This window comes from Crinia signifera, chromosome 5, assembly GCF_055691185.1.
Source record: "Crinia signifera chromosome 5, ASM5569118v1, whole genome shotgun sequence".
Lineage (NCBI taxonomy): Eukaryota > Metazoa > Chordata > Amphibia > Anura > Myobatrachidae > Crinia > Crinia signifera.
This window is the reverse complement of record NC_139221.1, coordinates 291,985,969-292,012,060: the sequence shown is the minus strand read 5'-3', so window position 1 is coordinate 292,012,060 and position 26,092 is coordinate 291,985,969. Positions and strand designations below refer to the sequence as shown.

The following is a 26,092-nucleotide window of genomic DNA, read 5'->3' as shown; positions in this document are numbered from 1 at the left end:
TTTATACACTATTATGTTGTCTTTGAATTGTGAGTCAAAAATGAATTGTTCCTCCCATGCCCTCATGTGAAGGTTGGCATATGCTGGGGCAAATTTTGTACCCATGGCCGTCCCTTGTTCTTGGAGGAAATGGTCTCCATTGAACTCAAAGAAATTGTGGTTTAAAATGAATTTGATACTATCGGTCAAGAATGAAATTTCTGACTCAGTTTTATCTGGATCGTTGCGCAGAATGTTTTCCACAGATTGTAGCCCTTTATCATGGGGAATAGAGGAGTAGAGCCCCTGCACATCAATTGTTAGCCAGCAATAATTGGCAGACCAGATCTTTCCCTTTAATAATTTCAGGACCGAAGAACTGTCCTTCAGATGTGAAATATTTTGCAGGACATACGGCTGTAATTTGAGGTCGAGGTAGTGGGAAAGATTAGACGTGAGCGAATTGATGCCCGCTATAATGGGGCGTCCTGGGGGTTCAGCTTGGTCCTTGTGGACTTTCGGAATATGATAAAAGTTTGCCAGGGTAGGATGTTTAACATTGATATAATCATATTCCTCTTTACAAATAGCATTATTTTGAAGACCTGATTTTAGGAGGATCTCAAATTCTGCTTTGAATTCCATCGTTGGATTTGATGGGAGTTTTTTGTAGGTGGTTTGGTCATCCAGGATTTTTCTGGCTTCTTTCAGATAATTAGCTTTCTCTTGTAATACTACCGCTCCCCCTTTGTCGGCTATTTTTATAACAGTGTTTTCATCTTTTTTTATGATTTTTATTGCTTTGTTCTCCTGTGGGTTAAGGTTTTTTACTGAGTGTTTTTTGGGCTTAATTGTCCTGAAGTCTTCTCTAACAGCTTCGAAGAAGATCTCAAGGTGGCTGCCTCTCGATTCGACAGGATAGAATCGTGATGTTGGGGTCACAATAGGTTTGGGCTCAGTTTCTTTTAGCTGTTGGGTTGGGTTTTTCAAAAAATGCCTTTGCACAGTGAGATTTCTAATGAATTTATTTAAATCAATAAAAAGATCAAAATGATTAATGTGGCCGTCTGGTGCGAATTTTAGGCCTTTATTCAGTAGCACACTCTCTGCTGAAGATAGTTCTTTCTTTGACAGGTTGATGATTCCTGTCCTTGGGGGGGTAGAAATGTTGGGCCTTTTTTCTTTTTTGGCGACCCGTTTGCCCCCTCTGGATCCTCTATATCTCCATTTAGACGGCGTTTGAGGCCGTGTGGGGACTCCAAACGTGTGTGGAGTTCTTCTCTTGTTGCCCGATGGGGTGGGTCGAATACCCGTTCTGTGTCTAAAAAATGTTGTTGTTGATTCCTCCGAGGGGAAGGGGATCTATAGTGGTCTGTTCGGCGGTACTGATGAGAGTCCCTGTATGAGGGCATTCTTCCTCTAAATGACCCTGGTTGGCGGTAGTCATCATTTTGATCTCTAGATTCGTACCTTCTTGGCCTTTCATAGTGTTTGTATGGTTGTCTATGATTTTGATAGTTATTCCGATAATTATTAAAGGGACGATGTGGCATGTTGTCCCTTTCTCTGTCATGATCGTGATAAGAAGTACGTCTCGATCTGTCCCAAACTTGTTTGTTGTTATTTTCAAAGCGGTATCTTCTTACTGGTGGTTCCATATTTTTGTCATTTGGCCAAACATGGACATGGCCACTTATGTAATCTCTCTTGTCTCGGATGAATTTTTTCTGTTTGCGTTGTATAATGTCTTTTTCCAAATTGTCCAGCTTAGATTGAAGATCCGCTATGTCTCTCTTAAATTCCTCACTTGAATCGAATTTGGACAACAGGCCCTCAATTTTGCCCATCTCAGTCTCCAGAGTTGCCAATTCTTTTTTTCTCTCGTTGATCAAGGTGGTCATTAGTTTCGTGGAGCACTCGTCTAGGATGGAATTCCATACCTTCAAGAATATCGGGTTGTCGATACCGTAAGTAGGTAACTTTTGCAGCCTGAGGCCTCTTGGAATCCTTCCGACTTCGACATATTTTTCGAGTGTAACAATATCGTACCATCCTTTTAATTCCTTTGTGGCCAATTTTTCAAGTGTGTTCAGATAACCAAAATAATCCTCTCCATCATCCTCCATATCCAATTCGCATTCCTCATCCGCGAATATGTTCTTAACATTATAATTTCTTTTGGTTCTATCCTTGAACAGTGGCATTATTGAAGTGCAGCAGTAGGGGAAACTAACAGAAGATAGGTACAAAGAAAAAACAGGAACCCCAACCGCGCACACCTATAGGGTTGCAGCACTTCTGAAGGTCCCCTGTTAGACAGGACCTGAAGTTTTAGAGATAGAGAAAATGTGTGGTTCAGAGTGCGCTACCAGAGATTAATCCACAATTGTAAAAGACATATAGTAAAATTGAATAACACAATGCCAACATTGGGCAGCATATAATACATAAGAACTTTTACAGCGTATGTTTGTCAATTTCATAAATTGATGATATTTCTGTGATGAAACAAAGGCCCAACGCGTTTCGTCAAAAATGTTGACTTCATCAGGGGCTTACAGGCAGAGTTTGACAGTCGAATGACACTGTAAATTTAATATAAACAGTCACAAATCAATTTTATGACAAGAAAGGCTAAACATTTAAGCTAATGAAGGAATGAGAGGAGGAGAGAAGGATGAAAAAAGAGGATAATGGTGGAAATTGGTAGGCCATAAAAAGGCCGAGGTTTTTGTGAAATTATAGTGATATACATATCATATAAATTGTGGCATATAAATTGTGAACTTGAATTTTAATTATGTTGACCACCTTTAGAGGTGAGGAAAAGATTTTTAATCTTAAATATAAAAGTGCTCCACCAAGAAAGAGAACAGAGACCCATTCTTTTCCTAAGATAGAATAAGATTTTTTTAGAAAGAAGTGATTTAAATAAACATATAAATCTATACCTTCATATGGAACAACATTTGTATATACATTTTTCGGAAGGCATCCGTCATTCAAAAAGCGGAACAGTATAAATCCAGAAACCTCTGGAGGAAACAAATATATACAGGTATAGTGACCATATTTAAACTCCCATTTTTAATTACACCGTGAGTGAAGAAGGGATGCTAATTTTTTACTTACAAGTGCAGCCAGAAGAGCACTCTGAGCTGGTGATAATAATCGATTAAATTCAGTGGGTAGGGGTCATATCTTCCCCTGCGATAAATATAACCTCAGTCCGATATTTTCAATAGCATAGAGCCAACTATAAAATAAGCCAGAATTGCCAGCTATCAAAGTAGTCCAGTCATTTGTGTAAAGTAGTGAACAAGACAATTATTTTGCTAAATTTTCCTACTTACAAAGAACAGCCAAAATCAAACACAATTTTGAGCTGAAGATGATAATCGGTTTGGACTTGATAGATCAGGGTAGTGTCCTTTTCCCAGTCCAATATTTCTCCAATAACACAGACTTTTCTAAAAAAGCCAAAAAATGGCTGGTTTTCAATACATTCAGAATATTAGTATATGACAGTGATTAAAACTACAAAGAGAATGTGGGGTAGTACTTACATAGATCTGGATTACCGGATGTGTGCTCCTTGGATCCCAAAAGCTGAATGATAGCCTGTGTGCTCTGATGGCTATATATGGGAAACCTCCGATTACATCACTTCCTGTGTGTTTTTTTTTTTTTTTTTTTCTGTTAATTTAACTGTTTGAATGTGCCTATTTAACTCATATTGAGTGGACAATGTTGAGTAAGATCTGTTATCTGCTTTATGTTTTTTTTGTTCCTGTGAATCTCAGAATAAAAAAAGTGCCATGTACCACAAAATAAGCTTAATTTATAGTTGGAACGCAGGGTGGTCACGCCGTGCGTTCCATACGGCGGCCATCTTTTTTTTTTTTAAATCTCCATGACATTCTGCGCAACGATCCAGATAAAACTGAGTCAGAAATTTCATTCTTGACCGATAGTATCAAATTCATTTTAAACCACAATTTCTTTGAGTTCAATGGAGACCATTTCCTCCAAGAACAAGGGACGGCCATGGGTACAAAATTTGCCCCAGCATATGCCAACCTTCACATGAGGGCATGGGAGGAACAATTCATTTTTGACTCACAATTCAAAGACAACATAATAGTGTATAAACGCTATATTGACGATTTGCTCCTCATATGGCAGGGAGATGAGAGAAGCATTCAAGAATTTATATCGTATATCCATTCCAATGAGTTGAATTTGAAATTTACCTACAAGACCAATCCCACAACAATTGAGTACCTCGATCTAGAACTAGAAGGGAAACCGGGGGAAGAAATTCTCACACAAACCCACTTTAAAACGGTAGATGCTAACAGCTTCATCCCGGCCACCAGCTGTCATTTCCCGGCTTGGAAGAATGGTGTACCATACGCCCAATTCTTACGACTAAGAAGAAATTGCAGCGATGAAACTGATTTCTGGCGTCAATCACAGATATTGTTTGATCGCTTTATTGAAAGAGGCTACAAGTTGAAATTTGTAGAAGAAGCAAGACTAAAAGCTTTCTCTCAAGAAAGAGATGATCTACTTATAGAATCCACCAGACCAAAAAAGGAGTTTAAGTGTAGACCCTTCGTCACACAGTACAACTGCGAAAATTTCCAAATCAAAAGAATCTTAGAAAAGCACTGGACCACACTGTTGCGGGATCCGATATTAGGACAACACCTTCCCTCCAAACCTAATCTCGTATATCGTCGGGCGAAGAACTTGAAATCTATTTTGGCACCAAGTAGACTAAAATCAACAATCCCAGGCTCTTCTAAAAATACTCACTTTCTAAGCAAGAAACCGGGTACTTTACCCTGCAACAAATGCATTTGCTGCCCTTTCTTGGAAAAACCTCAATTCCACCATACCTTCAAGAATGGCAAGGAATACAGAATTGCAGAAGCTGTCACTTGCAATTCAGATCATATAGTGTACAAAATTACCTGTAGCTGCAATTTGGTCTATATAGGCAAGACCATAAGACAAGCCAAGATACGCATACAAGAACACATGCGTAACATCAGAAACAAAGTAAAGGTTCACAGCTTACCCAAACATTATCTAGAGAAGCACAACTCCATCGTGACTAAAGAAAATTTCAGCTTCACCATCATTGAACGGGTACCAGTCAATCCAAGAGGAGGAAACAGAGATCAAGAGCTAATAAGAAAGGAAAGCTTTTGGATATATACCCTGGATACACTCAGCCCTAAGGGGCTTAATGAAGGGATAGACATAGTGGCATTTCTCTGAATTCAACCACTCTATTCACCCCTTTCTTTACCCTCTTCGTTCTAACTGGTTATACACACTAATGGAGTTACTCTTCATGCCCGTATATAGAATAATATTTCAAAAATTGTCGTTCTATATACTGCTTGCTTGAATCGGTAAAAGAACTGTATGCTGTTGATATGATCTCGATGTAAATATGACAGTGATTAAATGATCCAAGGAAATGGGGTTATTCCAGGTTAGATGAATTAGAATTGATATCATTAACCCAAAGACCCACAAAAAGTTTAAATTTAATAAAAACCACAGATTTAATAAAACCACAGACTTATATCAGTCTCATTTGATATATTACAGTCCATTATAAAAAAAAATTTCCAAAAACTAGTTAATTACCACTCATGGGAACCGAGCTAATTAATCTCCTATAGCAGGTCCATATAGGGAGCACTGAATGCACGCACCTATATTAATAATTTTAAAGACTCTCCGGCACCAAATCAAATCTCACTCCAATAATTGGTAGAATAGTATAATAACCAAAATAAGAAATAAGCTTACGGATTAAAGTTGTGATTCCCCTTTAATTAATTTAGAAAGATCTGCAGTCTAATATATGCGGATAACAGTACATCAGGCTAATTTTCCTCCCGCAGATAACTATGGGACCGCCCACAATCTTCTCGGGTTAAGCAGAAGGTTCACAAGGAGGAATTTTTTGTCCAACCCTCCAGCGAACTTCCGCCAGCTTGTAAGTAAGGGCACAGGTAGCGATACGTCATTTCCGGGACAGTCTCGCCCGAAATTATGACATTTCCGCATTGGAAAAGAAAACACAGTTTAATCCACAGATGAATTCCCAGCAAATAGTGCGCCTTGTGTGGGACGCACGAACACATACATTTATTACTGACTAAACGGAATTTCTAATGCAGACTTTTTCATTTTCCGGCATCTGATTTAAAAAAAAAAAAAAAAAGATGGCCGCCGTATGGAACGCACGGCGTGACCACCCTGCGTTCCAACTATAAATGATGCTTATTTTGTGGTACATGGCACTTTTTTTATTCTGAGATTCACAGGAACAAAAAAAACATAAAGCAGATAACAGATCTTACTCAACATTGTCCACTCAATATGAGTTAAATAGGCACATTCAAACAGTTAAATTAACAGAAAAAAAAAAAAAAACACACAGGAAGTGATGTAATCGGAGGTTTCCCATATATAGCCATCAGAGCACACAGGCTATCATTCAGCTTTTGGGATCCAAGGAGCACACATCCGGTAATCCAGATCTATGTAAGTACTACCCCACATTCTCTTTGTAGTTTTAATCACTGTCATATACTAATATTCTGAATGTATTGAAAACCAGCCATTTTTTGGCTTTTTTAGAAAAGTCTATGTTATTGGAGAAATATTGGACTGGGAAAAGGACACTACCCTGATCTATCAAGTCCAAACCGATTATCATCTTCAGCTCAAAATTGTGTTTGATTTTGGCTGTTCTTTGTAAGTAGGAAAATTTAGCAAAATAATTGTCTTGTTCACTACTTTACACAAATGACTGGACTACTTTGATAGCTGGCAATTCTGGCTTATTTTATAGTTGGCTCTATGCTATTGAAAATATCGGACTGAGGTTATATTTATCGCAGGGGAAGATATGACCCCTACCCACTGAATTTAATCGATTATTATCACCAGCTCAGAGTGCTCTTCTGGCTGCACTTGTAAGTAAAAAATTAGCATCCCTTCTTCACTCACGGTGTAATTAAAAATGGGAGTTTAAATATGGTCACTATACCTGTATATATTTGTTTCCTCCAGAGGTTTCTGGATTTATACTGTTCCGCTTTTTGAATGACGGATGCCTTCCGAAAAATGTATATACAAATGTTGTTCCATATGAAGGTATATAGATTTATATGTTTATTTAAATCACTTCTTTCTAAAAAAATCTTATTCTATCTTAGGAAAAGAATGGGTCTCTGTTCTCTTTCTTGGTGGAGCACTTTTATATTTAAGATTAAAAATCTTTTCCTCACCTCTAAAGGTGGTCAACATAATTAAAATTCAAGTTCACAATTTATATGCCTTACCACATGTTCAGTAATGATATGTATATCACTATAATTTCACAAAAACCTCGGCCTTTTTATGGCCTACCAATTTCCACCATTATCCTCTTTTTTCATCCTTCTCTCCTCCTCTCATTCCTTCATTAGCTTAAATGTTTAGCCTTTCTTGTCATAAAATTGATTTGTGACTGTTTATATTAAATTTACAGTGTCATTCGACTGTCAAACTCTGCCTGTAAGCCCCTGATGAAGTCAACATTTTTGACGAAACGCGTTGGGCCTTTGTTTCATCACAGAAATATCATCAATTTATGAAATTGACAAACATACGCTGTAAAAGTTCTTATGTATTATATGCTGCCCAATGTTGGCATTGTGTTATTAAATTTTACTATATGTCTTTTACAATTGTGGATTAATCTCTGGTAGCGCACTCTGAACCACACATTTTCTCTATCTCTAAAACTTCAGGTCCTGTCTAACAGGGGACCTTCAGAAGTGCTGCAACCCTATAGGTGTGCGCGGTTGGGGTTCCTGTTTTTTCTTTATATATATATATACCTAGTAATAATAGTAAGTTCTGTGTAAGATAACACAAGATAAGAGACACTGCTATTACTTTACATACAACAGTTGTTAACATTTCAAGGGCATGTTCAAGGAGTACCGGTATCTATAATGGTTGCAGTGTGTGCATTGCGCTCAGCTCCCTGAGTTCAGGATGACCTACATTGTACACACTGCACCCACTTTTTCATTACTCATCTTTCTGGAGTGCTGTCATTGTCTCTGCGTTTTGCACATGTCCAGTAAGGAAATCTCCAGGAAAATGGCTGGATAGTGTGTACACCTAGTGCTCTATCACCCCCCCCATCTCTTGCGAAACCTCAGCGAATGGGAGTCTGGGGGCGGGCTTAGAAGTTCAGCAATGCCTAATGTAGAGATGGGCAAAACGGGTCACTAACGAGAGCTGGGATCCAGCAGATCAGTCGGTGAAAAGAGACGGATCTTTTACATGAGCCGACGGTTCACTTTGAAAGAAGGGGTAATTTGATAATAAAAAAGCATATTGTCATTTGTTTTACAATCATTTTTTGCCATTTTTTTCCTTTTTTTTTTTAAACAGTGAGGTGAACAAATAAGAACATACATGACCGAGTAAAACTGATCAATGACTGGGTGCAGAATCGCCATCGATGGCAACCATCGATGGTGTCTGCACCGATGGCCATCCCTAGCAGCAGCAGCCTTGTTATTCTTTCTTTCACTTGCAGTCGCAGCACTGTACTCAGTCTCCAGAGTTAGTACATCTCAGCTGCCACAGGTGGCAGTGGGCAGTGCTGAGATCAGGCAAATGCATTGTAATGAAAAACGAAACTGAAAGTAAAAGAACGACAGTTCACCTTTTTGGGATCGGCGGCTCCCTCAGTTTTTCATGGGATCCGTTCAAAAGACCCGCTTTGTTCGCGAACGACCCATTTCTAACTTAATGCTGGGTCCCGTTTATGCACAGCTCCTGTTATACAGAGCACGTCCAGGGAAAAAAACAAGTCAGCACATATATTACATACATATCAACATTTATGATTACATGTAGTCAGTGCTGCAGCCGCCGCTTGTCGCTTATTGTTTATGTACATATTCAATACATTCTTTTTCATAAAGGAATACTGTTTAGATTTCCTCTGCTTTATAGTTAATTGCTTTATGACTGCTCCCCACTGCTCAGTAGCACATGGCAGCTCTCCGCAGCAAGGAGGGGGGAGGGCAATGCTGCAGTTAGCGGTATCACACCCCCCAAATATCTCACCAAGACCTCTGTGATCAATCAGGGCAGACAGATCAAATAAATATCTAATATGGTGTTACATTTCATTTGTAACACAGAATATAAAGTGTGATGAGTGCAGCACTGCAGATGGCATTCCACCTGTTCTGTTTAAATATAAACTCCATGACATACCACATGAATGTTAAATGCAGAAATGTAGTATTTTAGGCTCAATATGTATCAATATAGTAATAGTGTTATTGAAATGTGACTCTTTCTTTACCAGTTTCATTGATGCTACACAGCTAGCCATGAAATAGCAATTATATATGGCATAATGCACATTACATGTCCCAAGTCCTATTGGTATATTTGCTAAGCATCAGTTTTGAGTTTAGGGCAGATTCCCAGCTGGCACTAACTAGGGGACAAACAGCCCTCGACTGGTCAGCCAATGGCTAGCTATCCTCCCCAAGGACAACCAGCCCTAGTCTCTTCTCCACATCCATGGGGCTTTGGTTGCAGAGGTAATTGTGTAAATAATGTTTAAATAATTCTATAGACCCCAGCCATAGAGGCAGGCTAGCTGGCACTGGGGAGTAGGGGATAATGAGGCAAGCAGCGGCCAGTGGATGGACCAGTAGCTGAGCAGTGGCTGGTGCTGAGGACCAGGAGACCCACAGATGCTGGTGAGAAGACTTGCCTCACCTACCCTACCATACTCTCTTCTCCTGTCACTTCATCAAAATTATCTCACTCACTCTTGCCCCTTATCACAGCCCCTCCACCACCTCACCCTCCCTATCACTCCCTTGTTGCTTCACCCTCTCTCACCTAACCCCCTTTCACCTCTTCTTCCATCACCTTACTTATTTGCCCCCTGGCACCTCACCCTGTATCACGCCCCCCCCCCCCTCTTGCGCTGTCACCTCACCCCTCTCTCACCTCTCCCCCACCTCTCTTTCTCTCAACCCTCACTCACCCCCCCCCCCCCTCCCCATCTGTGGCTTTACGTGTAATGGGTATTACAAAGATTGCTAAAATGTGCAATGAGCATTACAGTGTGTGGTATAATGTTAGGCTGCGCCCCCTTTTTGCCTGTGCAAGAGCCCCGCCTACTACAAATTGGGGGGGTTGGTGGAGCGAAACATGCCCTTGCTCCGGGCACCGTGGCACCTAGCTACACAACTGGCCCCACCGCAAATGAGTGGTCACGTGGGGAGACTCTCCATAGGAATGAATAAGACCGGACTGATTTGTCAGGGCATAAGAAAAGCCACAAACTGGTAGGAAGGGGTCATATTTCACACCAACTGTCATTAAGGGGCAGATGTATCAAGCAGTGGAAAGAGTGTATAAGTGGACCGTGCAAAAAAACAGCTTCAGAAATAAGGCATGAATCCAAACCATTGACAATAGGTCAAATGTCCACCCTATACATACGTAGAGCCCGTGGTTCTTCTAACTGGCCAAAAATGGGCTGCATGAAGGCCACATCCATATCAATATCAGTATTTCAACACTCCTGATTGGGTAGCAACTGGGAGAAAATGACCACACCCATTATTATGATAGAGATTTGGAAATCTGTGTTTTTTCTATGACAGAAATCAGTTATGCAAAAAATACAAATGAAAGTGTTAATATTGGAGTCAATGTACGATTCTCTATCATTTTGCAAGGCAATGCTATCTGGCTTTTTCTTTTAAAATAGAAAAAAAAACACCCTTTGGCACGCTATCTTCAGCAACTTGTCATGCAGTATAATCTGTTTAATCCTTTATTGCTGTAACAGGCAGCATGACATTGATTTGGTCGTGTTGCTACTAGACTATAAGTCAAAAATATAAATATAACAAAAAAGTGTGTTTGTCTACATAGGAATTGTGTTATAAACTTGATAGGGAAAGAATTCCTGAAATTGGTATTGATATCTAACGACAGTTTAACAAGGCTTTTACCATGATAATATCACAACCCAATTACTGAAGGGTGAACGGGATTTGAGTTGGTAACGGACACAATAGTTTAAAACCCGCAATCTGTACGTTAAATAATTTCATTTCCACGGTTTTAGTTGAGGTCACGCATCCCAGACTTAACATTTCCAAAATGTGGAGTTTTCAGATTGGACAAAAAAAGGAGAAAAGAAATAATTGTTTTACGGTTATCTGGATTTTTTTGAAGTCTATCGGGGCACTTATTCTAAACTCGGGGATATAAAAAAATAAGGTCAGAGAAAGTTAACGTGGATGTTTTTATTCGGGAAAACAGAAGGTGCTTATCTGAGGGTTATGAGACATGTTTAAATGATATGGGATTCCACTTTTTGTATCAAGATAACTTTGGTCCCTGTAAGTGCGGCCGCTTCTGTTTCTCTTGTAATTCTCTGGATTTACTTGCGATTTATTTAGCCGTAATAATCAGAGAGATTTTCGCCGTATTTCTGTTATTACTGCTCAGAGCTTTGGAAGAAATGTTATTTTTCCATGGACGACTGTAAAGCAATATTGTACTATGATGTGCACTTACTGTATTAGGAAGCTACTTTGCAGCAGAAAAGGAAGCACACAACATAAACAAATGATAATACTAGACTGCAAACACTTCATAAAGAATAAAACAAAGATATGTTATAGAAGAGCTTGAACGGTAATATCTGGTCTTTGAATGTTGAAACGTCCCGACTAAGATGTATAAATATATAACTTTACTGAAGCCGCTAGTGCATATAGTGCCCGGCAGCTGTGGCATTGCAATTCTCTGCATTGAAGTTTTGTCTTGCACTGGCATTGGTCATGGCTGTTGCTAAGCAGCTGGGACGCCATTACTTGCCTTCAGCGACTTCTTATCGTGATCACATGATCATGACCCCTAATCTTAGTTCAGAGGTTCTGTGCAAGGTGTGATTAGCTGCTGAGAAAAGTAAACAGACAGGGCTTAGCCTCCCTACCAGTTATAGCGCCACAAACACGCCTCTTTCACTTAGACATGTACGCCCCCATGTCGGTCAAATATTGCCATTCACGGGTCTGTTGATTGGGGGAGGGGCTAAAATTATGCAAAATGACACAATTCGCTTCATTTTAGCCCTGCCCACTCGCCGTGGACCCGCAAAATCCGTTATTTGCAGTGGTGAAGGGGGAGCAATGCTGGAGACTTTCCCACCTTCCCGGGGGGGTCGGAAAGGGGACCCAATTTTCGGGAGCCTTCCGGGCCATTCCGGGAGAGTAGGCAAATATGATACATATATGCTTCTCACTCAGACGCACATACATTCACCTCTTTCAATCAGACTTACACACACATCTTTTACTTAAAAATACACACACCCTTTTATTTTCAATCAAACAAACAGCTCACTTAAAAACTTGTAGGCACATAAACATCATTGTCACCATTTATTAAAGATACCTGTTGCTAGCAGTAGAGGGGACTTGGTACAAACCGGAACCGGACCGTGCAGGCTCCAATCGTGAAACTGCCATTCGGGAGCTTGTAGTGTCCAGATGGGGAAGCAGAGATTACAGCCTTCCTGTATGGTCCGAATCGTTCCAGTTTTTACTACATCCCCAGACCATACAGAGAGGCTGTAATATCTCCCTCCCTATCTCCCAGATGACAGCTGTCACAGCCATCCCCCGGACAGCCCCTGTACAGTCACTCCCCTGGACTGGATACTACTCTAGAATAGCAGTATTATGAATGGAGCATGTCCGGTCTAGTATTCTGGGGCCCCGCAGGAGAGTTCCCCACCTGACCAGCTCTCAAAAGGTTTAATTAGGAAATGCCTGATTGGAGCTGTGTGCTGCAGCTCCCTCTAGTGTCAGCCAGTTGCCAGATAGGAATACCAATCCCGTGGCATTTTTTTCCAATCCGGGATAAAGAAATGCTTAATTGCAGGATTCTTGGGTTACCCAGGAATGAGTTTGTCAATATAATGATGAACTTTAATCCCCCTCTGTCCCCCCCCAACAGATGGGCTGCGCAGCGTGATCTCTGACATCAGGTCATGGTGCGCACTGCTGCAGAGCAGCAAGCCGGAGTCGGGAGCCGCCGGGCAGCGTCTGAGCTGTTTCTCAGTTCTGCTTGGCATTAGATTTGCACATGCCCAGGCCAATTCCAGGCCAGATCCCGCTGATTCTGATCCTTGCATTGGCCACCCTACTGCCAGATTAATGTCTTTGAGAATAAGAGGAACTCCTCTTACATTTTAAATATGGCCTCACAGGGCCATGCCCCATATTTCAAAGCCACACCCCCTTATTCCAGAGGAGTGTGCATTTGACCCTATTCGTAGTTTTGAAAAGTTGGGCGGTATGCTACTCTCCTGGAATTGGTGGGAGACTCACGCAGGGATTTTTCACACTCTGATGTAGAAAGTAGGTATGCATTGAGACCTCCCCAAATCATTTTGCTATGGGGTCTAGCGATTGTTAGTTATTATAGGTATTATGCACTTAAACCATTAATCCTGTCTCTGTATTGCAGGAAGCTTCCATGTTAATCCCTCTGAGAGCAGATGCTGCTGTGCTGTATATACTGTGAGTGAGAAAAGTAAATACTAGTAAGCCTGCCCGAAGCAAATACTTCGAAAGCTAGTCGGGAACCTTGTAATTGCCTCTGTGTTTGTGCATGTGTAAGAGAGAAAGAAATGTAGCTGCCAACAGATGGCAGTGTTTCATAGACGCACAGACACTAGACATATATATATATATATATATAAATATATATATATATATATATATATATATACAATGTCCAATAGTAAATGGCACTCCAGAGACACGTTTCAGCTGAAACGTGTCTCTGAAGTGCCATTTACTATTGGACATTGTGTATGACTTTTTCTACCTGGGCACCGAGGCCAGTTGTGTTTATTTACGAGAGTGCCGGCTGCATTGGACTATGTATATATATATATATATATATACACACAAGTATATCAGTTACAGGACCTAGGCTGGATAGATTCTATATTATTCCCTGCCCCTTTTATGTATACCCTATTGGAAGCCTTAAGTTTCAATGTTACCTCAACCTAATTTGATTTCCTCTATTACTTATATTTATTCTTCTCCAAGATTCCCCACCACAAACACTATAACTTCCTCTCACTTTAGGGTAACTCAGTGCGTACTATGCCTTGGAGGGCAATAGAGTGGAGAGAGACAAAGGGGCAGGGCCCGTACCCCTGTCCCCCCGTCGTCGTCCCCCCCCCTCTATCTAGGGCCCCCTAGATAGAGCATGTATTTAAAATATATATATATATATTTTTAATTTTTAGCTAAAGGTTTTGTGCATGGGAGTGGCGTAGTGCCGCAGCTTCACCAATCTGACAATGTGACATTGATTAATGGTGCTGAGCATCGGTAGCGAAGACACCCTGACTGCACAAGTGTGCAGTGCATTATTGGGAGTTGGCACATGAGACTTTGCACAAGAGGTCAGAGGCTGAGAAGCTTATGCTGAGCTCTGATTGATGGAGCTCATCACATGATTCTCAGGACCATGGAAGACAGCAGCAGCGGCTTTGTCATGGGAGGGTTTTTAATCAGAGGAAGTATTGAGACTGTGAGGTCTCCTACAGAGTAATGTACAGAGGGACAAACACAGGCTTTTCATGTATATATATATACCGATATGTACCAAGAAAGAAAATAGGGCACTACTAAGGGGCATAGCATTAACTAGTGCACTATCATGGTGCATAAAATGACCTGGGCACTTTTATGGGGCATAAAATGAATAACTTCTGCCGAGAGATGTCTTTCAAGAAGCATTAGGAAAGGGGCCCTTTAAAAATGTTGCTATGGGACCCACACATTTCTGGTTTTGCCCCTGGTTAGCTCGGTAGTGATAATGCCATTTTTACACCACCCGCATATGTATAATTATTTACTGCAAGGTTGCCGACTTTTGAAGTCGCCTCTCTGGGAAAAGCCCGGAGAGGAGACTTTCAGCATGACTTCAGGGGGCGGGGCTTGAATGTGACATCATTAAGCCCCGCCCCAGGATGGGAAATAACCCGTTTTGCCTATCTCCGTGGAGGGGACGGGCTATAATGACACGATTATTACACTTTAGCCATGCCCCCTCCACAGAGATCGTCAGATAGGGTTATTTAAATGCCAAGGGCAGGATGGAGGAGGGCTGAGCGGGGGTGCCCAGGATTCCGGGAGGGTTGCCCTCCTTTCCTGGGGGGCGGGAGGGGGACCCGATTTTCGGGACCCTCCCAGCCTTTCCGGGACGTAGGCAACCCTGATTTACTGTATGTCTATGGTATACACAAATATTTAAATAAGAGATTAATTGAAGGTTCAGTAGTTGTGAGTAGTACAGTATGTACCATTTGCTTTACAGATGTGCCACATTTCCATATAGTATACACAGGGAACATACCAAGCTTTGATGCGTTTGCTCTGCGCTGTTTTACCGCAGGCTCATTATAATGATCTGTGAGCCTCAGCGTCAGTTCTCAAAAGAACTTGATTCTTAAAAGGACCTGCTGGTAAACTAGGGGAAATAAAAGTTCCGAAACCCATTGTGCAATCAGCATCTGCAGTCTCTGTACTGACTGGCAATAATCTCCAAGAGAGGCGATACTGCAGAAGAAAAGCTCTAATTTCTCAGCTAAACAGCGTGCATTGCGTACAGTCACTACTTTACAGAGTCTGTCTTCAAACAGGTGTTCTTACCTTATATAGGACTTTGGGGGAGATGTATCAAACCTTTTAAATGGGAACAAGTGGAAATAGCTTTTAGCTATCATCAAACACATTCTATTATAGCTAGAAGCTGGTAAATTGCTGACGTTGGTTAGATCTCGCCTTTTGTTCGAGATCTAACCATTTAGATCTCACCTTTTGTTCGAGGTCTAACCATTTAGATCTCCCCTTTTGTTCGAGGTCTAATCATTTACATCTCGCATTTTGTTCTAGATCTAACCATTTAGATCTCACCTTTTTGTGTGAGATCTAATCATTTAGATCTTGCCTTTTGTTCAAGATCTAACCATTTAGATCTCGCCTTTTGTTCGAGGTCGAACTATTTAGATCTTACATTTTTGTTTGAGATCTAATCATTTAGATCTTGCCTTCTGTTCAAGATCTAACCATTTAGATCTCGCCTTTTGTTCTAGATCTAACCATTTAGATCTCGCCTTTTTGTTTGAGATCTACTCATTTAGATTTTGCCTTTTGTTCAAGGTCTAACCATTTAAGGCCCCCATACACTATGCGATTTGGTCCCGATTTCACCCGATTCAGATGGATCGGGCAGTGAAATCGGGCCAAATCGCAGGTATAGACACCCGGTCCGACCCAATGCGTGGTCCCGTGCGCATCAGGTCAGAGTCGGGAGGTCGGACTGGCTGCACATAAGATTTGCTAAATCTTATGTGCAGCCGGGCAGGGGACACAGGCGGCGGATTCTGGCAAGGGAGATGGGCAGGGGGAGCCGGAGCAGGGAGCTGTCAATGCTCCGTCCGGTGGAGGGAGCAGGGGGGGGCGGGGGACGCTTCTAGTAGCGCAGAGGCAGCGGACGCTGCGGGGGACACAGGCGGCAGTAACGTAGAGGCAGGCAGGGGGAGCCGGGAGCTGTCAGCGCTGGAGAAAAAAAAAAGCCCATACAATGAATGGGCAGACTGTGATTGGCTGAGCGCTCTCTCAGCCAGTCAGTAATTGGCTGAGAGAGCGCTCAGCCAATCACAAGCCGCCCATTCATTGTATGGGCTTTTTTTTTCTCCAGCGCTGACAGCTCCCGTCTCCCCCTGCCTGCCTCTACGTTACTGCCGCCTGTGTCCCCCGCAGCGTCCGCTGCCTCTGGGCTGCTAGCAGCGCCCCCCAGCCACCTCGCAGCGACCTCCACCGCCACCTGGATGTCCCTTGCCCCCCTGCTCCCTCCACCTTGTAGCTCCCCGGGAGTTGCAAATGATACATCGCATGCGATGTATCATTTGCAAAACTTGGCACATCAGTGCCTAATCGTGTGTCCCCCTCCCGGGGAGCTGCAGGGGGAAATCAGGTCCGACTTTTCCTTAGGACAAGTCGGACTAATGTATGGGGGCCTTAAGATCTCGCCTTTTGTTCGAGGTCTAACCATTTACATCTCGCCTTTTTGTTCGAGATCTAATCATTTAGATCTTGCCTTTTGTTCGAGATCTAACCATTTAGATCTTGCCTTTTGTTCGAGATCTAACCATTTAGATCTCGCCTTTTGTTCTGCGCACCAAGGGGGTCACCATTTGTCAGTGGTAAAATTTCCCATTAGGGGCACATGCCTAAGGGCACCACTTGTTGGGGCATGGCACTGGAACACTTGTTTTATTGCTGTAAGTCTCACATTTACCATATATTCCCCTCCTGGGAATCGTGTGGGTTCAATTTTTTGGATCACCTTACAACCAGTGGAGGCTTGCAGCTCACACCATATTGTAAAGGAGGGAGCCGGTGAGTACATATAAACATGTATGTAACATATATGATGAATACAGGTTCCAGGGGATCATCATCGCTGTGTCTAGCACAGCCGCCGCTGCACCCCAGACTCTGCATTCGACTTTATTGACCCCGCGATTGCGCTCTCCCATTGCGACATCACCCTGTTGGTCCTGCAGCATGTCCACATGCGACCCTTTACATATTAATCAATGCCAATGATCGTTCCTTCATTCTTTAACTTTTCCTGATGCGTATGGGCAATTGCACATGGTCTGGGTCGAAGAGAATTCTACCCGACCATTGCCCGTTATCCTGGTGTTTGCCTACCCTAAGTAGGACCTTGCATTCTCTCTTGTCTTAGTGACTTCACTGAACACCAATAATTTTGTCCTAAAATCCCTTCATAGGGAAACAATGCGACCACAACTGCGTACAGCCACATTTATAGAGCGCGTCATACTGTAACTTTCATAATGAGCATCCTTGTTAAATGTTTCTCGGATTTTGTTTTTGACGAATGTTCCTGATGCCATCATATGACAGAGAAAGCAAAGCCTGAACCCAGTTCCCTTTTCTGCACATTACACATCATTTTCTGATTACCATTCCCGAGTACATCAGCTGACGTTAAATTAGCATCCTATTTAACTATTTTACAATAGGAACTGCGACCTGTAAACAGAGTTTCCCCCAGCAACCGCATAACACAGTATTTATCTTATTAGTTATGAGTCTGATAAAACAACAAATATTCTGTGTTGAGTCATCCCAGGAATGATGGAAGCGGTAATAAAGGAGAAGCTGGTTCTCCTAAAATAGCGTGCACCCAGAATAAATGATCATGTCTGTAAATTATTCGATAAGGCTGAACGTTAGCTTGCTCCCTGAACTGACAATGCTAGAGATTCCAAGTGCTAGCCACAAACCTATGGCATGTACTGTACGCCTTAATGCGGACCACGCAGCAGGAAATCCTCCATATGTTTTCCTTTAAGTTACGGAACTTCTAAAGACTCTTCCATTTCTCTTTAAACATCCTAACACTGTTGTTTAATAACAGGAGCAGGGAAGGGAAGGAGGCGAGGCAGGAAATGTCACAGTGCTTTCGTGCGGAGGGGCACCAGAATTGGGATAGCAGAAAATAATCAGCTTTGTGGGGGCTTATTTTTTATTCTGGAATTTGTTCCTCTGTAAATGGATAGTACTATCTGCCAGGCTAAGATCTCTGCAACGGATTCAGGCTGTGTGTGTGTCTATTTCTGTCATATGAAACTCAAGGGATTCCTCCGCCAGGATTAAAGCACTGATACAAGTAAGTAGATTCTGATCATTCTGGAGAGCCCTTGATTTATAATGTTATGAGAACAGGATTTGTTTTATGTGTGATTGGTAGTAGTACTTATTGTTCCTTTGTGGTTTTCGTTGCTAGATAAGTTCTTAAGAATATGAAGAGTACTTTATTATGAAACGGGAATATTTATTTTAAAGATAGGTTTAATGTGGCCACATGAAGCTTAATACTAGGGCTGGGCGACTCCCAGGAGCCGGGTAGCCAATGTGCTTAAATAAATTACTGCTGACATCTAACGGTTGGATGTCATTTTTATTCATGTCACAGCACATCTTCTTTATAGCGGACCTGTCACCTGGTCCTGTTATATTATCGCTGCCATACTGTAAAGAACTGTGTGAGTTATGCACTTACTAAATACCAGAGGGTCTTCCCAGAAATCCAGGGGGGGAGCATTTTATTCACAGGAAAATTGCAAAAAAAGAAAGGGTTACCCAGGGGAACAGCATTTTATTTAGCGCAATAGGCTCACTCTTGGGCAGGCTTCCTCCAGCCGGCACAGTGGCAGCGCTGTGACGTGTACAGGGATCATGTATAATGCAGTGTTAAAAGTCAACTGAAATGCAAACCAAGGTGAGAGAGAGTGATGCGCTCTCCCTGGCAACTTCCTGTACCTCGATGGGTGTTTGCTCAGCGATTAAGGTTCTGAGCTGAGTCTTTGGATTTGTATGCCCTTTGCTGTCCGTCCTGCCTCCAAGCTTATGGACCCCCCTCCCCATACACATACACTTGTGTGAGGAATCGCATGGAACCTCACATGCGATACCTCACAGAGGGCCAGATGGATCAAGCTTCAAAAAGTGATCAAATGGAGAGCGGTAAACAGCCAGCCAATCAACTCCTAACTGCCACATAGCAGGCTGGGTTTGAAAAATGACAGGTAGGAGCTGATTGGCTGGTTGTTTATCACTCTCCACTTTCTCATTTTTGAAGCTTGATACATCTGGCCCTAACTACCCAAACTGGAACGCACATCGAATCGATATCTGAGGTAAAGCCCATACAAAATGGCACTTTTCACATGATTTATCAGCCCAGTGGGTCAAAATCATGTAAAAAGGGCCATATCACACTAGTGCATGGGCCCCCTTAAGGGTCATAAGTACAAATTTGGTTTATGGATGAAGGTGTATGCCTTTTCCTTGGCATTCCCAATATAAATGTGCAACACTAAGCAAACCAATGCAGCATCAGTCCCACAGTACATACATCTATAATGCAAAAGCATAATTCCATAGAACTAGTAACTTAAGTTAATATTTTGTTTAATACGTTTCATCTTAAACAAGCCTATTGCCTCTCTCTATAAACTATACACAAGGAATTGGTGCCCCCGCTCCTTACACTGTTAATTGTGGCTCGCTCACACTTAGGAAGTGTGAGTTGCAGATTCCAATTACCTGATGAATAATGAGTACAAACGAGCTGCCTAAAATGAGCCAGAAGTTAATAATGTGTTCTGCTCTTGTTCTGGATGGTGGTTTCTGCCCAGCTGGCTGGGAGTCTTCATACTTCTCACACATACCTATACATAAATATTGCCCGTCATCTTATTTTGTTATTGAATTAGTTAAGAGGTGAGTTACAGAGCAGAACAGCAGTGTGGTATTTATAGCGTTCGATACCTGGTCTAATTCAGATTTAAGAGCAATTGAAAAAAGAGGTGTGCAGCTTTGCAATAACCGCTAGCGGCCAGTGATTTGGTCTATTCATCAATAGAAGCTGGTAGCAGGATAACACAGGAGTAATAGTACTAGTTAGCAAGTAATAACGCCTTCTTCTAAAAGGGCATTTTCAGAAATCTTCCTTGTTGTGCTCACACCCTTCCCTCCTTTTAGAGTCTGCTGATCCAGCTTAACAAATTTGTTTATACTTGCCTACCCTCCCGGAAGCTGCGGGAGACTCCTCGTCTTTGGAGTAGTCCCCCGCAGCCCCGTAAGAGTAGGTGGTTCTCCCACACCCTGCCTTTACTAGTGATGGGGTGGGTTGTTGTCATTCTTTTTTATAAAATAGATATTTGAGTTTAACTCTACTGCAGCCAGAATGATAATAATAATATATAGTACACTGTATTTATATAGCACTTTTCCCCCAAATAACTTTTCAATTGCTGGAATAAGCCATATAACAAAGGAGTAGCCACCTTAGGCCTACCACAATGCTAGCAATGGGTGAATAAAAAAACAAAACATGAAAAGCAAGATTTCCAAAGAAATGGGTTCGAACTTATCTGTTCGATGGGTCCTGCCATTTTTCCGAGTCCAAAACAAGGCTGAATGTCATCTTTCCACTGTCGGATTCTCACGAGACCCGGACTCATATACTTTCCGCCATTCTGCGCCATCACGCTGGTGATTTCAGACAGCACGGATGTGGGTCTGCTGTATAATTCATGGGGTGCTGCTAAGTGTGCTGTTTTAGTCCAGGGTTGATGCTGAGTGTGCCGTATCAGTCTAGGGGTGCTACTAAGTGTGCCGTATTAGTCCAGGGTTGATGCTGAGTGTGCCGTATCAGTCTAGGGGTGCTACTAAGTGTGCCGTGCCGTCCAGTGTTTGTGTTCCCACTTGTCACTTAGCATAGTCATCCATCCACCTTGGTGCAACCTTTTGGACTAAAAACAATATTGTGAGGTGTGATATGTCCAGAATAGACTGGAAACAAGTGGAAATTAATATTATTGAGGTCAATAATAGCGTAGGAGCAAAAAAATAAATAAAAGATTTTTGTGGTTTTTATGCCTTTTTAAAAAAAAAAAAACCAGACCCAAAACCTGGAAGGGTGTTTTTGACAAAACCCATTGGAACCCAAAACCCGAAGGAAATCCTGACCCAAAAAGTGGTGAGGGAACATCCCTATTGTTTATCCCACCCATAAAGTACCACGGGCGGCATGCAGCATTCATCGCAATTTGCTTGTGATGCTTCCCCCCCAGTCTCCACAAGCATATAGACGTTTACTATAACCATATGCATGAAGATTTTAGCTAAGGACAGCTCTTGTGGTAAGCCATAGACTTCTATAGGGCAATGCCAATCGCTTCTTGGCCTCTTGGTTAAGATCAAGTGTAGTATCTGTTCTTCAGTGGGTCTGGACCATCCCCTGGCAGACGAGTACCTTCCCCTTATGGGCTGAGGATTCTGGGAGGCCTCATGCTCGGGGCGAGCAAAAGGTCCAGCTCAGTATCTACACCCTGCTGGGGGAGGGAGTACCATTCTTTCCACTGGTAGGGGGGGAGAAGCATCGGGCTGAGTAGTTGGGGCTCTTGTTCGGGGGTCTCTAGCCTCTGAGGGAGAGTCCCTGGAAACGCCCAATCTAGTATCCAATCCCAGGAAGCCGGGAAGAGTAGATTGCTCTCTGTTCTGGGGGGACACCCTCAGATGGAGAGACGGCGAAAAGCCCAGCCTAGTACTCAATCCCTGGGATGGGATAAAGGTCAGGACTGAGTAGGTCTTTTCTTCGCCTTCAGATGGTCTATCTGGCCGCTGTGGGGGAGACTCATCGAAAAGCCCGGTGGAGTATCCATTCCCATGCCAGGGGCCGAAAAGGGCCTGCTGGTGGAGCAGAGAAACACTTGGTCAGAAGCTGACTGGCTGGCTGCCTGGAGCCCGAGGCTGCACTGTGCCTCCGGGGAAACTCGGGGTGCCTGAAACTGCACTGGTGATCCTCATGTCACTATGCACAAGTATGGCACTTGCACTGCGCACTCTCCCTTTAGGTTAGCGCTGCATGTCCTCACCCTGGGCCTTTTGGCTGGGCTAGGACAATTTTTCACACCCCCACCCCGGCCTTCTGGTTGGGGTCTCTATATTATTTCTTTATTTTCCTTCTTCACGTTCATCACTTTTCACGTTTTCTGTTTTTCGTTAGTGTGTCTTGTTTTTTTGGGCTGTGTGTATGACCCATATGGGCTACCCACTCCCCATGTACCAAAGTTCTCTCCTTTTGGGGAGAGCTGCGGTCCTCAAGGGTGACCCCGAGCCGCAAGGCGGAGGGAAGCCTACTCTCCAAACTTCGGTGCGGAGGACCCACCCGCCCTAACCCTTCCGGGGGTTGAGGGAAGAGGGCCTCTCTGAGCTTCGGCAAGGAGGACCCACAGATCCCTATTTTCCCCTCTTCTACCTTATGGCTGAGAGGGGTTAGAGGGGTAATGGGGCCCTTCTCCTTTTGGAGAGCGTCCATAAGTACATACGCCCCCTATGCATGATTTAGGTTACTCACTGGGCGTTGGGAGCACACCTCAGGCTCCCTGAGTTTCTTCAAACTCAATGCCAATCGTAAGATGGCATTGCCCACTGCATCCAAGCCCCAGACACAAGCATTATATAATACATGTTATACACAAAATGTGGAATTATGGGCAGATACAAACCACAATATACAAAGTACACTATACCAACAACAAGTTTCACAGATATGAAGTTCATTCTACCTGCGAAAGTACCAGGCAAGACTGTCATCTTTGACGCACTACAATGTTACAATGGACAGGATCAGCAATACATAGATATTGGACCAGTAATGGTAAGGTACAATAAGCAACAAACAAAACACACAGAATCATCATTTGCTCTTGTTCTTTATCCTACTCATGAACAACTTGGCGGGGAAAGCAGTTGGCGGACATGTGATACAATGGATGTAAAAACATAACAGACCCAGAAGCAATGATAAAAGCAGCGGATAGATAGTCCATGTTTGAAATGATCATGACATAGGGCCAGGTGTATTAAGCTTGATATTACAGGCAGTGTTTGAAAAATGACAGGTAGGAACTGATTGGCTTATCACTTGTTGCAGCTTAGTACATCTAGCCCATTGACCGCCAAGTTCTCCTTAGCTCTACAACAATACACCACACTCCTGGATCTCTATGAAAGCAGGCAGGAACTTTGTGATATGAAGGCCCTAGAATAGAAATGTAGTTTTGGCTCTAAATCCTTATCATGTTCTGGTTTCGACAGAATCACCGTCAAGTGTCATGGTTTTGAATCTCTTTTTCTAAAAGATGTATAAATACAACTAAAATCATGTCATTTGGACCTACAACATCAATAACAGTTATTTCCAGCCTGATATGGGATCTGAAATTACAAGGAAGAGACTTACATGCAGTGCTAAAGACACAAGATTCTACTTTTAGATCTGAGTTCCGATACTGGTGAGATGATCCGAGCCGGTACTCTGGTCGCTTTGTAACCTCAAAGTGACTAAATTATTGACTCGGCTCTACTCAGATGTGTTCGGTTTTTAGCAAAATGGAACCACTCATCTCTACCTTGGACTGCTAACATCACTGTGGATCTGGGAGTCTGGGTTACACTTCCAGGAGTCTGGGAGAACTTGCTGAAATTAGGAAGTCTGTCAGACATTCCGAGAGAATAAGCATGAACATTTTTATTCAAGTATTATTATCTAGAATAGAATAGATTGTGTTTAATTTTCCAGCTGAAGTGAACACTGTGTGGGGGGGATATGTTTTGTTGAATAGTTATTGCTTGTTAAAGTCAATAATGTTTTATTATGTTTAGCTGATGCCAAGTGCAATCATAAGAGCTTGGAGTTCAGAATTTAAAAGCTGTTATGGAATAGGAAGTGACATAGGATATTTTTAGTGGTGCCATCCATGTCAGCCATGTTTTTATCAATAAAGTTTTGTGATATGCTATGGTAATAACTAGAGACAGGATTATATGCACCATAAAAAGCATGCATGCAAATATGCATGAAAAATACTTAAAATATGCGTGAAAAGTGTTAAAATATGCTACATTAAATAATTTAAAAAAGTATTTTTTAACTTATTGATTTAAAAATCAGCATACAATTAGTAAGCAGTAGAATAACATATTGCTAATTAACAATTATTTTACATTATGTTACTCTTGAAAACGTAAACAATCAGGTACTGTTCCGAATGTTAGGTAGTAAGATTGTGTCTTCTTCGATCACTCAAAATATTTTGATAAGTGGAAAAAGACCATTCCACATCCATTGAGGTAACTGTGCAGTATTTGAATTTGGGTGCTACAGTATGTTAGCACTTACAGCAGACTGCAGCGTCCTATGCTCTTCTGGCGGACCCTCATCTCCAGCGCCAATGGATCAGCATAGCATGTGAGGGCAGCACAGTGGAAGGCTTTCTCTCTGTGCCGCATACTCACTGTGACGCAGCGTTTCCTCCACGCCATGTGATGTCACAACCCTTCCGCCCGCCTCCTCTGCTGCAAAAGTCTCTCTCTTGGCTCAAAGTCCCAGGCCAGAGGCAGGCAAAGGTTCAGAAGATTTGTGACAGCATCTGCCCCAACTGACTTTTTTTTAAATGGATTGGCATCCTAGAGCAGTGTCAGACTACCACTGCCTGGCCAGCAGCAGCAGGGCAAAGCAGTGCCGTGATTTGCGGATGGAAAGAAGGCGGGGCCTAAAACGTGGCGTGCCCCCCTTTGGAAAATTATGCATCATCACTAGATTTTAGGTCAAATATGCAATAACCAGTGAGAATGGGCAAAATATGCAAATACATATGCAAATATGCAAATGCATATAATCTTGTCTCTAGTAATAACATACATACTAGAATGGATGTAGCTAGAATTACTGCTGTTTTTTTTTACTTTTCTCATCATGCACTGGGTCCACATATATCTGGAGGGGGAATACAAATCTGTGGCAAGCGAAGCAAGCTACCATGTCCAAAGCGTGGTGAGAACAATGACCCTGCGAGGGTTAAATCCGGCTACAATAAAATAAATTAACCTACACCCATGTAAATTACAGATAAAATAAAAAAAATATTGTGAGGCCATCAAAAAAATTCCGCCCTTACCTATCGTCACATCCTCGTCAAAAAAACAGAAGTGGATCTTTACACAACCATACTACAAATCATGACAAGAAGTGGTGCATAAGAATAATACCCTGGCATAATCAACAGTGAAATGGCTCAGTATCATCCCCTGGTTGTCATAAAGAGGACTGCAGTTGTTGTTTTTTTGTTGTTTTTTAGTTCTATTCTAATTGTCTTTTGACTATTTCTTGGCACAGGGAGATTCCAGGAATGTAAGCCCCATATAAATACATTGGATGAATATGAATAGGATGAGAAAATCAGAAAGTGAGAGATTTGGTCCAATTTTTTTAAAGCGGCAATCATGTACACTGCAAAATCAAACTGGTTTTGCAGTGTAAATGATTCCCG

The 26,092-nt window shown here is 42.3% G+C and overlaps 1 protein-coding gene, 1 long non-coding RNA gene and 1 pseudogene across 10 annotated transcripts in view; 2 read left to right on the top strand and 1 right to left on the bottom strand.

Moving 5' to 3' along the window:
• Nucleotides 1-12,643, bottom strand: part of LOC146079734 (uncharacterized) — a 54,533-nt gene extending 41,890 nt beyond the window's left edge. Inside the window, exon 1 of the long non-coding RNA XR_014474721.1 lies at nt 12,520-12,643. This is a non-coding gene — a long non-coding RNA (uncharacterized LOC146079734). The remainder of the gene's footprint in view (nt 1-12,519) is intronic.
• KIAA1217 (KIAA1217 ortholog) overlaps nt 1-26,092 on the top strand; it is a 632,840-nt gene that overhangs the window by 272,889 nt on the left and 333,859 nt on the right. The window contains exon 1 of one of the 9 annotated variants that reach the window (XM_083189272.1): nt 18,496-18,858. The exons of the other annotated variants lie outside the window; for them this stretch is intronic. The gene's annotated coding sequence lies outside the window, so the exon portion shown is untranslated. Of the gene's footprint in view, nt 1-18,495; nt 18,859-26,092 lie in introns of those variants that run through there. 9 annotated transcript variants of the gene reach the window in all.
• Nucleotides 21,930-22,016, top strand: LOC146005859 (U2 spliceosomal RNA; annotated as a pseudogene).